The sequence below is a fragment of the Oncorhynchus mykiss genome, chromosome 15, assembly GCF_013265735.2.
Source record: "Oncorhynchus mykiss isolate Arlee chromosome 15, USDA_OmykA_1.1, whole genome shotgun sequence".
In the NCBI taxonomy this organism is placed as follows: Eukaryota; Metazoa; Chordata; class Actinopteri; order Salmoniformes; family Salmonidae; genus Oncorhynchus; species Oncorhynchus mykiss.
In genome coordinates, this window is record NC_048579.1 from 50,469,453 (window position 1) to 50,482,752 (window position 13,300).

Sequence of the window (13,300 nt, forward strand, 5' to 3'; positions counted from 1 at the left end):
GCGCGTGGACAGGTCATTTCTTGGCATATGACACAGACACGTGTGGTGTGATTATACACCAACCCACGCACGCAGGTATGCAGACATGCACATAAATAAGCACTCACAAAACCCACACACACATTGAGCATTGCGCGGGTAGGAATCCACACACACAATGCCCACTGTTCCATGCTCTAAAATAGCAGGCGTTGATTTCACTGTGGTGCAGTGATGCACAGAAACTCGATATGTCTCATGGTGCTGTTTTCCATGAGACTGAGTCAGCGTTCCAAATATCACCCGATTCCCTACATAGTACACTACTTTTGAACAGGGCCTAAATGCCTAAATGTGCTCAAGTATTAGTATTCTATGGTCTGCCACATGCCCTTTGTCACACATCTAATTTTAGAGGTTAATCCATCATAAACAGATAGCAAACACTTGGGTCTTACGGCCTTGAACTTGAAGCAGGCAGGAAGGCAGGCAGGCCTGTTTGACTTTTAATTATTAATTAATTGTCGATACCCGTCAGGTGTATTAGGTGACACAGTGGAGGCCTTAACACTACAGATTGGAATGATTTCATGCTCTGTATGTGTGTTACCATCACAATGATCTCCCTGCTGCTTTTGTCGATTGAGAGAATGCCTGTCATTATGACGGGATAGCTCACTACTTAGGAATGGGAATGGCTGATTAATTAGGGCCGATTTCAAGTTTTCATAACAATCCATTTTTTTTAAATTAATTTATTTATTTAATCTTTATTTAACTAGGCAAGTCAGTTAAGAACACATTCTTATCTACAATGACGGCCTAGGAACGAGGCAGAACGACAGATTTGTACCTTGTCAGCTCGGGGGATCCAATCTTGCAACCTTACAGTTGACTAGTCCAACGCTCTAACCACCTGCCTCACGAGGAGCCTGCCTGTTACGCGAATGCAGTAAGCCAAGGTAAGTTGCTAGCTAGCATTAAACTTATCTTATAAAAAACAATCAATCAACAACTGTTGTTGCTCCAATGTGTACTTAACCATAAACATCAATGCCTTTCTTAAAATCAATACACAAGTATATATTTTTTAAACATGCATATTTAGCTAAAATAAATCCAGGTTAGCAGGCAATATTAACCAGGTGAAATTGTGTCACTTCTCTTGCGTTCATTGCACGCAGAGTCAGGGTATATGCAACAGTTTAGGCCGCCTGGCTCTTTGCGAACTAATTTGCCAGAATTTTACGTAATTATGACATAACATTGAAGGTTGTGCAATGTAACAGGAATATTTCGTGATTTTACCGTTCATGTCTTCCATAGAGAATGTCTTGATCTACTTCAAATAAGGTCTGTGTTTCGTGCAGGCTTAAACCGACTCTGCGTTTTGATACCAGTGTAAATCTCACTAGGATAAGGTAACGTTTGTCAAAATATTTTCATATTTTCATGTGGGACAATTACATGGAATTGGCACCAGGGAAAGCAAGGTGTCTTATTTGTGATAAAGATGTAAGCATGGGGTCAGCAACGGCTAAATCAAAAAATACCACCAACCTGTGGAATCACCTTAAGAACACCCATCCAAAAGCCCATATGTATTATATTAAGTTAAAATAAAAGTGTTCATTGGTCATTCAGTATTGGTGCAATTGTCATTATTACAAAAATGTGTATATACACAAATTTAAAAAAATTGGCCGATTAATCGGTATCGGCTTTTTTTTGTCCTCCAATAATCGGTATCGGTGTTGAAAAATCATAATCGGTCGACCTCTACTACTTATGTCATTTTCGAAACAACTGTGAACTCAGAAATCTCTGTCTTCAGTACGTTCAAGACAACTGGGAACTCGAGTTGCGAGTGGGGAAAATATATGTTTGAACGGTCCTCCAATTCTGAATTCAAAGTCGGAAAGCTCCGACTTTACGACCTGAAGATCACCGATGTCATATTCTGACCTCATTATTTTTTTTTTTAAAGAGTTCCCAGTTGTCTTGAACACACCATTAACCTTGAGGATAATATGAGTCCTCAGGAATTAACTGATGCACACTGAGGTTCCTGCATAATTTCTAGAGCAGGGGTGTCAAACTCATTTCACGGAAGGCTGAGTGTCTGCAAGTTTTTTTTTCTCCTTTCAATTAAGATCTAGACAGCCAGGTGAGGCACAGAAGGTTGGTGACACCTTATTTGAGGAGGATGGGCTCGTGGTAATGGCTGGAGTGGAATCAGTGGAACTTTATCAAATACGTGTTTGATGCCATTCCATCCGCTCTGTTCCAGCCAGTATTATGAGCCGTCCTCCCCTCAGCAGCCTTGACTGAGGTGAGGGGAGTTCTTTACTAATTAGCGACCATCATCAATGAAGTACAAGGGTGGAGCGAAAACCCGCAGACGCTCGGCCTGCTGTAGAATGAGTTTGACATGTGTTCTAGAGGAAGATGACAATGTATTGCCTACACCATGGGTATTCAACTCTTACCCTACGAGGTCCGGACTCGGCTGGTTTTCTGTTCTACTTGAAAATGAATTGCACTCCTCTGGTGTCTCAGGTCTAAGTCAGTCCCTGATTAGAGGCGAACAATGAAAAACGCAGTGGAACTTGCTTCGAGGCCCAGAGTTGAGTTTGGCGGGCCTACACCATGCATGTCGTGTTCAATAGGGATGCATACTGCATAAAGGATCTGATCATAACAATGTATATTGAGTAACTATGAACTCTGACATATATCTGCTGAAGTATGACCAACCAAATAAAAGGAGCGGAGTTAAATAATTACTTATTGTGAAGGAAGAGATCTGTGCCATCCGAAAGGGTTCATTCATCAAATCTGAAAACTAAGCAAAATAAGATTTTTTCCCCCATTTGGTTTAATAATGGTAGTTGATACCAGGGTGAAAGCAAATATTGCCCTACAGCCGATCGGTTTGTGCAAATTACCCGCAGTAATAATATAATTTAACAACCCCCTCCACTCCACTCCACCCTCCCTCTGCATACCTTAGACATGAGTAGCGTGGTTCTAATTGGAATTAGATTGGATTTACATAACAGTTTTCCATTAACTGGGTCTCCAACGAGCCTTCACAGATAGTATCAACTGCTCCCCAATGCCCACATTCCTAATAAAACCTGGTGACGTCACTGCTCTGTCTTCTGTATCCAGTCCAGTCAACATCATGGCTTCCTAGGCCTGTGGACAATGGACCCACTTGTACTGAATCAAGTATTTCACTATTATCATCAACAGACAAGAAATGATACAATGGATATTGTTGCTGCTACAGAAGGTCTCCGAGGACAAAACAATTTAAGCTGTGGTACAGGATGATGTTGAGAGATTCATGCATTAGGCCCAAGTCATTTATCGTTCTACTTGACACCATGGTACATAAATAGTTATGTCACTAGTCTCAAGTTGCCATTACTTTGTAGTGTCGGATTTGAAACAGGGTGAGAAAGACAGAAGACCGAAGGTCACATGTCAAGAATCCTGTTTATCATAACAAGTACACACTATTAATCATAAGTATTCGATACAGGTCCTTCTTCATCATCTTCAGGTTCACTGAACAGCTAAAGTAATTCTCAGTCTACACCCCATCATAATATTATTTTGGACTCAATCAATATCTTGAAGTAAATAACCTTTATTTTCCCTTTAGTGTTTTCTCTCCCCTCACTCTTCATCACTTCTGTTCAGTCACAGAGGGGGGCATATTGTTTAACACGGATGAAAGCTCTTGAATGTGGATAGAGAGTTACTGCTCTGCAGGACAATAACCGAGAGGCGACGGCTCGCTGCTATCTTTTGACATACTTTGTACAGAGTTGAAGTATTTTTTTCTGAACTGGGTCAAATTCAAACATACTCTCCGCCTACCACGTCCTGTACTGCCCTGTATCAACAGTGACGGTCTCTCAGACTGACCTAAAAACAACTCCTAAAGGACCCAGCGATTCAAAGACATGAGGCCACGCTATCAAATATTTACCAAATCTCTGTACCAATCACCACACAGGGGGCATATTTGGCATAAGGCCTTTGAAAAGCATCTGTGCACTGTGGCGGCTCCTCTCTAGTCTCCACTCCCTCCGAATAGGAGGATATGTAGAAAAAGGGAAACTGTTTCCCATTCTTCTCATGGCCTCAATTCAGTTGAATGAATATATAGGGCAGTAAATAATTATTTCTTTCAAAGTGGGAGGGTGCAAGCTATAATTCATCCAATGTGGGGATAATGAGAGGCTTTTTGCATTTAACAACAATAACTAATGTGATGACGCCGGAAGGGATGGCTACCGTCTTATCGGCTCTTAACCAACCATGCTATTTTGTTTGTTTTTTCGCGTTGTTCGTAACTTGTTTTGTACATAATGTTGCTGTTACCGTCTCTTATGATCAAAAAGAGCTTCTGGACATCAGAACTGCGATTACTCACCTCAGATAAGAAAGAGTTTTTCTTCAAAGAGTTGGAGGGGAGGAATATACTACAGACACACAACCAGGCCCAGATCCCCGTCATTCGGCGGAGAAGGAAACTGAGATTTAGCTGAAAAAGATGAGGGTGTCTTGTGAGGACCAGGCGATGAGTGGCTTATCTGCCTTTGCCTTCCGTCCTGCTAGCTAACGTTCAATCGCTGGAAAATAAATGGGACGAACTGAAAGCACGTATATATCCTAACAACGGGACATTAAAAACTGTAATATCTTATGTTTCACCAAGTCATGGCTGAAGGACGACATTAAGAACATACAACTGCAGGATAGAACAGCAGCCTCTAGTAAGACATGGGGCAGGGGCCTATGCATATATTCAGAAATGACAGCTGGTGCACAATATCTAAGGAAGTCTCGAGGCTTTGCTCGCCTGATGTAGGGTATCTCATCATAAGCTGTAGACCACACTATCTACCAAAAGAGTTTCCATCTGTATTTTTTGCAGCTGTCTACATACCACCACAGACTGATGCTGGCACTAAAACCACACTCAATGAGCTGTATACTGCCATAATCAAACAGGAAAATGCTCATTGAGAGAGAGCTCCTAGTGGCCGGGGACTTTAATGCAGAGAAACTTCAGTTTTACCTCATTTCTATTAGCATATTAAATGTGCAACCAGAGGGAAAAAATTATAGACCACCTTTACTCCACACACAGATGCGTACAAAGCTCTCCCTCGCCCCCATTTGGCAAATCGGACCATAATTCTATCCTCCTGATTCCTGCTTACAAGCAAAAATTAATGCAGGAAGCACCAGTGACTGGGTCAATAAAAAAAGTGGTCAGATGAAGTAGATGCTAAACTACAGGACTGTTTTGCTAGCACAGACTGGAATATGTTCTGGGATTCTTCCGATGGCATTGAGGAGTACACCACATCAGTCACTGGCTTTATCAATAAGTGCATTGATTACGTCATCCCCACAGTGACTGTACGTACGTACGTACCCCAACCAGAAGCCATGGATTACAGGCAACATTTGCAATGAGCTAAAGGGTAGAGCTGCCACTTTCAAGGAGCGGGACTCTAACCCGGAAGTTAATAAGAAATCCCGCTATGCCCGAACCATCAAACAGGCAAAGAGTCAATACAGGACTAAGATCGAATCGTACTACACCGGCTCTGACGCTCTTCGGATGTGGCAGGGCCTCCAAACTATTACAGACTACAAAGGGAAGCACAGCAGAGAGCTGCCCAGTGACACGAGTCTACCAGACAAGCTAAATTACTTCTATGCTCGCATCAATGCAAGTAACACTGAAACACGCATGAGAGCATCAGCTGTTCTGGACAACTGTGTGATCATGCTCTCCGCAGCCGATGTGAGTAAGACCTTTAAACAGGTCAACAATCACAAGGCCGCAGGGCCAGACGGATTACCAGGACGTTCAAGTTCCTTGGCGTCCACATCACCAACAAACTAACATGGTCCAAGCACACCAAGACAGTAGTGAAGAGGGCACGACAAAACCTATACCCCCTCAGGAGACTGAAAAGATTGGGCATGGGTCCTCAGATCCTCAAACAGTTTTACAGCTGCGCCATCGAGAGCATCCTGACGGGTTGCATCACTGCTTGGTATGGCAACTGCTCGGCTTCCGACCGCAAGGCACTACAGAGGGTAGTGCGTACGGCCCAGTACATCACCGGGGCCAAGCTTCCTGCCATCCAGGACCTCTATACCAGGCGGTGTCAGAGGAAGGCCCTAAAAGTTGTCAAAAACTCCGGCCACCCTAGTCATAGACTGTTCTCTCTGCTACCGCACGGCAAGCAGTACCGGAGCAGCAATTCTAGGTTCAAGAGGCTTCTAAACAGCTTCTACCCCCAAGCCATAAAACTCTTAAACAGCTAATCAAATGGCTACCCAGACTATTTGCATTGAACCCTCCCATTATATGCTGCTGCTACTCTTTTATTATCTATGCATAGTCACTTTAATAACTCTACCTACATGTACATATTCCTCAATTACCTTGACACCGGTGCCCTCGCACATTGACTCTGTACCAGTACCCCCTGTATATAGCCACGCGATTGTTATTTACTGCTGCTCTTTAATTATTTGTTACTCTTATCTCTTACTTTTTTTGTTGGTATTTTTCTTAGAACTGCCTTGTTGTTTAAGGGCTTGTAAGTAAGCATTTCACTGTAAGATTTACACCTGTTGTATTCAGTGCATGTGACAAATACAATTTGATTTGAAAATCTTGCCAACACCTGCATGGGTAAACTCGCTTTAAAAACCCAATTCCACCACACTGACAATTAATTTTACTCTATGCTTTTTAGGATTACTTTTACTCAGCATCCATTTGAAATGTTTCTAAAAAATGAGAAGGGAAACATATAGCATAAAGACCACCTAGAGGCCTATGTAATAACAGGCAATGCCATTCATTGGTGTGCGAGTCAACAAACATGATATTCATATATGGCGGATTGGAAAGGATGCTCACAATTACGTAGATGGAAGTTACAAACAGCAATATTAAAGCTGATCTACCCCCTTTAAAAAAAGTGATGTAATGTTCCAGTGTCTATGCAATAACACCTTTAGGGTTAAATTAACACTGTGCTTAGTGTTGATGCTGTTACACTTTTAGTGTTTTGCAATAACACCTCACATAGTACTTTGTAACACTAGGAAGTGAATTTCATACACACCCATGGAGTCACGCAATAATGCCTCCCAGTATTTTTAAATGTTACACAACAAGGTTTTTTGAGAAGGTTGCACTATCACATCAATATTTTCTTCAAGGCCAAACAATATTTTACAAGCATTTACGAGGACATCAGAAACAGCCACAAACATGATGAAACTAACATAAACATAACCATAGACCAATTGAACTGGTACAACACTTTCACTCACGGGTGGCCAAAAACAACAACTTGAAAGCCACGCCCTCACTAAGCCACTAAGCCATGTCTCCAATATACTTTCCCGGTGTTCCCACCGATGATTTGTTAGTAACAGAGACAAGGTTGTTGAATTAGTTCACATAGAGTCCTGTGTACTTCACCGAGTGAGTTCATACTGTAGCCAAATGTAAACATTAAATTAAATTCTTTACGAAAATATAGTAAATACAGTGCATTCGGAAAGTATTCAGACCCCTTGACTTTTTCCACTTTTTGTTACATTATAATCCTGTCTTGGAGCTCTACAGACAATTCCTTCAACCTCATGGCTTGGTTTTTGCTCTGACACGCGCTGTCAACTGTGCGACCTTATATAGACAGGTGTGTGCCTTTCCAAATCATGTGCAATCAATTTAATTTACCACAGGTGGACTCCAATCAAGTTGTAAAAACAGCTCAAGGATGATCAATGGAAACAGGATGCACCTGAGCTCAATTTCAAGTCTCATAGCAAAGGTTCTGAATACTTATGTAAATAAGGTGTTTCTGTTTGTTTTTTTTTATTATACATTCGCAAAAAAAATCTAAAAAACAGTTTTTGCTTTGTCATAATGGGGTATTGTATGTAGATTGATGAGGGACGTTTTTTATTCAAGTAATTTTTGAATAAGGCTGTAACGTACATTTTCTGGGAAAAAGTCAAGGGATCTGAAAACATCATAAAGCCTTACTTTTATGGCCAAATTTTGCCCATACACAGTGATGTTAGGAATCTTGTGGATTACAGGCCACATTACAGATGTGTAATTTCTATTGGAATCCAGCCAACAGTTCGACTTTTTAGTTAACCACACTCCGCATTCAGAATGATTGTCAGGGTTATCAATGTACATGCAAAAACACAGATGTTAAAAACAATCCCCAAATATTATACCTGCAGTAGAGCAGGCTGGGAAATATGATAATGATGGGAGGGGTTTTGATGAGACCGTTTTTCCTCTCCACAGAGGTAACACTGACCAATTTGCTGTGTATTTATTAATTCTCTCTCTCTCTCTCGCGCTTGCTCGCTCGCTAGCCAAGCTGTTACTGATCTCTGACATGCATTTACTCTCCTCAGCCTCAAGGGAGAAGCTTCTCATGGCTGATCACATACAGAAGGAGAAAATAGATAAGGCAATGATTCCAAATGAGAGGACTTGTAAACATGTCACTTACAGTTGTTAAAGATGATACTAGAGAAGGTGGAGCGTGACACAATGAATCCAGTCCCCAACGTACATTGAAAACGGAGAGGAGGCATCTCTGACGCAGGCAGTGGATAATTCTCCCTCATCCAGCTAGAAGACATAATGCAACATTAAATCCGTCATCCATTTGACAGCATATTAAACCTCTGTTGTCAACATTAACGGTGCTTATTTATTGTGTTGCTGTGACAGACAGTTCGACCATCACTGTCACTAACTCTGTCTATGGTAAATGTGGGTGTGTATTGTATTGACAGTCTTTCCTGCAGGGTTGACTGGTGAGACAGGTTGTTGACATAGGTGACTAGTGGGAGTTGACATTGGTGGATTCAGCCTTTCTTCTGCTGACATCCTAGTGTCAAATAAGGTCTGCACTACAACCCGTTGTCAGCTGCACAACTCTCTGCTTCTCCAGGAAGGTTATATTTCTGAATGACTTGACATTACTTAAGCAATTCATAAACGTTAATACCAGCTCATGTAAACAACTTCAGGTTGTCTAAGAACAGATAGCATACCAACACTTTGGCTAACCTGCATCTTCTTAGGCCCTGTTCTGCTTCTACCCCACCCCATCCCCTCCTGAACCTAACCACATCCACCCAGAAGACTGAGGCTGGTTTACCTACCTGTGTGTTGGGGTCGGCCCCCCTTGTCCCCGGCGGACTCAGCAGCCCTGATAAGATCCCGTGTCCTGTCATTGAGCTTGTTGGGGCATGAGACAGGTTACGGTAGGGTGAGACAAGGTGGCGGCGGTGTGTTTTTGAGTGACGGATTGGGTCACGGGAAGTAAACGCAAGTCTCAGATTGGTCTGTCAGTTGGATGACCTCCATTGACCCTCCTGTGTGTTGCTGCGCTGCAGGGCGGATGGCTACACAGACCACAGATAGAGGAGGATGGGCCTGTAAGGCGCCTGGCTACTGGGGGATGGGATAGGGGGGATAGAGGAAGAAGAGGGAGGGAAAATAAAATAAATTGAGTGCCCAGTACAGTCTATCTACCTTTGACTCATGAGGCTACTGACTCATTAATGTCAGATCAGGCATCTTGAGAAATGGACAAGCAATAGGCTACATCAAGCAATTTATTCTCCTAACTCCTGTCAATCTCTCTGTCAGGGATATGGATTGTAAACACACACAGAATATACTACACACCACTTCCCCAACTATTTGAATAAATAAATATGTTGTAAGAATTAAGGTTTGCTCGAGAGATTACAATAATGTAATGCCTCATTATCCAATGTGAATGTAGGGCATTTTCTCCCGAGTTACCTCATAAACCCCTCTGGACACAAATACTGAAAAATACAACAAGAAATTAGCTCAATGTTCCACTGAGGTTAGACACAAAAGGTGTTAGCTAATTAGCTTATACCTCGAACAAATTGCTTTCTGTATGCACAAAAATAAAATACTGCTATTGTTGAAATATGATGGTACACAAAAGCGTGGCGTGCGTATGAGGATACCTACAGTGACTCTTATCAGTCCAACCATACATATCCCATTAGCCCGCAAGAGGACTTTGAACTCATTAATTGATTTTTAATTGGCTAAAGCTGAGCGGCGGACACAGTCACAACAAAACAGCTTACAGGAGAAACCTTCAATACAACAATTTGGCTATTGCTATGCACGCGCACCCCCCCCCCCCCCCCCCCCCCCCCCCCCCCCCCCCCGGTGAACAATTGAAAAATGTTATAATTGAGAGGTAGCAGACACATGTCTCTGTCTCTTACTCACTCACAGCCAGCCTGGATGGGATAATTACAGGACTACATACAGCTCTTTCCATGGCCCATGATTCCTAGCCCGGGATCTCCTGGGCTTATCTGGGAGTCAAGAGGGCCCTTTCATTTGTCAGCTCTGCCCTGACAGAAGAGAAGAGAGCAGAGGAGAGGAGCTGCGGCATTAAACAAAGCTTTATTATGTGCCTCTGATATAGCCAGAAAGAAAGGTCTGTATGTTGCAGCGGATCACAGATGCTGGCTGCTTTATTTCCACATTTATTATGTAGGCCTGCCTGCCATCTTGATAAGGGTATCTCATAACCCGCGCTAGCTAACGTACCGCCCGCCTAATTCAAGAGAGCTACACTCTGCTCCGCACACTGGAGCTGAACAATTTAGCAGGGAAGTCCTCAGCGGCTCAATCTGACGTTTCATCTCAAGTAAATTTGGATATATGAATCTCCCTGAATGCTAAACCACTGCATCTGGCAGAGAGGTGAAATGTGATTTGGTGCAACAGAAGCGGGTATAGCTTGTATCTGATAGTCCCAGGCCTGCTTTCAGAAGAGCTAGTGTTTTAAGTTGAAGAGACGCTTCTCCTGCATTTTAATACCATCTCTGAGGGTAAACATGAATATATATTAGCTGATGAATGTGGTGAGTCATTGCAAAGCAATTATCACAATATACTCTTAGAATTGGTGGTGACTCGAAGAACCATGGAGATCCTCATTGCTAGTCAATGGTTCATATTTGTACTTTTGGTTAGTTGAGGGGTTCTTGGGGGAACCTTTAATGTTTTTAACTTAGGGCTAGCGGGGACACCTTCCGGTTAAACTGGAGGGTGTGCAATTCAAATAAATAATCATACAAATTATGTATATTAAACATTTAGGTACATATAAGTGTCTTATATTGGCTGAAAGCTTAAATTATTGTTAATCTAACTGCACTGTCCAATTTACAGTAGCTAGTACAGCATGCCATACGATTGTTTGAGGACGGCACCCCACATGAAAATATTTTCCCACCGGCACAGGTTTCATAAATTCATAAATAGAGATTAAATATTCACTTAATTTTTAAAAGTCTACCTTTGATTTGTCATCCAAAGGGTCCCAACTATAACATGTAGTGTCATTTTGTTAGATAAAATCCTTCTTTATATCCCCAAAAATCTGTTTAGTTGGCGCCATCGATTTGAGTAATCCACATGCAGAGAAAAAACAATCTGAAAATCTACCCCTAAACTTTGTTTCAACAAGTCAAAATATGTTTATGTTCTACTCCTCAGATACCCTAAAATGTAATAAAACTATAATATTTCTTACGGAAAGAAGTATGTTCAATAGGAAACAATAGGATTTTAGCAGGTGAGTCCTGTCTTCATGGTGTGCGCAAACACAAATTTCCAAGACTGTGTCCCTGTAGTAAAACTGATATTTCTTATTTGTTTTTGAAGTTACAAGCCTGAAACCTTGAACATAGACTCCTGACACCCTGTGGAAGCCAAAGGAATTGCATCCAGAGAGCTTTTTTTTTCAGAGAGCTTTTTTTTTCAATATGACCTTATACTTGCCACTCTAAGAGGATGGTCTCTCAAAAAACAAAATCTGCTTGGTTTTTCTTTGGATTTCTCCTACCATATCTATTGTGTTATATTCTCCTACATGATTTTAGCATTTCGACAAACTTCAAAGTGTTTTCTTTCCAATGGTACCAATTATATGCATATCCTGGCTTTAGGGCCTGAGCAACAGGCAGTTTACTTTGGGCACGTCATTCAGGCGGAAATTGAGAAAAAAGGGGCCTAGACCTAAGAAGTTGTACCCTGTACTGGAGGCGTGGCTTAGTAGCGGCGTGGCTTTAAGATATATCCTTTTTAAACCAGCCATGGGAGTACATGTCATTGCTGTTCATGTGTTCTGCTGTATTGTCTTCCATATTAAGGTTGCACACTGACAGTTTTGTAATATCAATGAGGCTTACAGATGTGTATTCCTCAAGTGCTAAAGTCTGACTATTTACAACTTTATTAATATACATTTGAAGTTAGAAGTTTACATACACTTTAGCCAAATACATTTAAACTCAGTTTATCACAATACCTGTTACTTAATTCTAGTAAAAATGCCCTGTCTTAGGTCAGTTAGGATCACCACTTTATTTTAAGAATGTGAAATGTCAGAATTATAGAGAGAATTATTTATTTCAGCATTTCATTCTTTTATCACATTCCCAGTGGTTCAGAAGTTTACATACACTCAATTAGTATTTGGTAGCATTGCCTTTAAATTGTTTAACTTGGGTCAAACGTTTCAGGTAGCCTTCCACAAGCTTCCCACAATAAGTTGGGTGAATTTTAGCCCATTCCTCCTGACAGAGATGGTGTAACTGAGTCAGGTTTGTAGGCCTCCTTGCTCGCACACATTTTCTATAGGATTGAGGACAGGGCTTTGTGATGGCCACTCCAATACCTTGACTTTGTTGTCCTTAAGCCATTTTGCCACAACTTTGGAAGTATGCTTGGGGTCATTGTCCATTTTGGAAGACCCAAAGCTTTAACTTCCTGACTAATGTCTTGAGGTGTTTCTTCAATATGTCCACATCATTTCCCCCCCTCATGATGCCATCTATTTTGTGAAGGTCACCAGTCCCTCCTGCAGCAAAGCACCCCCACAGCATGATGCTGCCACCCACGTGCCTCACAGTTGGGATGGTGTTCTTCAGCTTGCAAGCATCCCCCTTTTTCATCCAAACATAACGATGGTCATTATGGCCAAACAGTTCTATTTTTGTTTCATTAGACCAGAGAACAAAAAGTACAATCGTTGTCCCTATGTGTAGTTGCAAACCTTTGTCTGTTTTTGTTTATGGCGGTTTTGGAGCAGTGGCTTCTTCCTTGTTGAGTGGCCTTTCAAGTTATGTCAATATAGGACTTGTTTTACTGTGGATA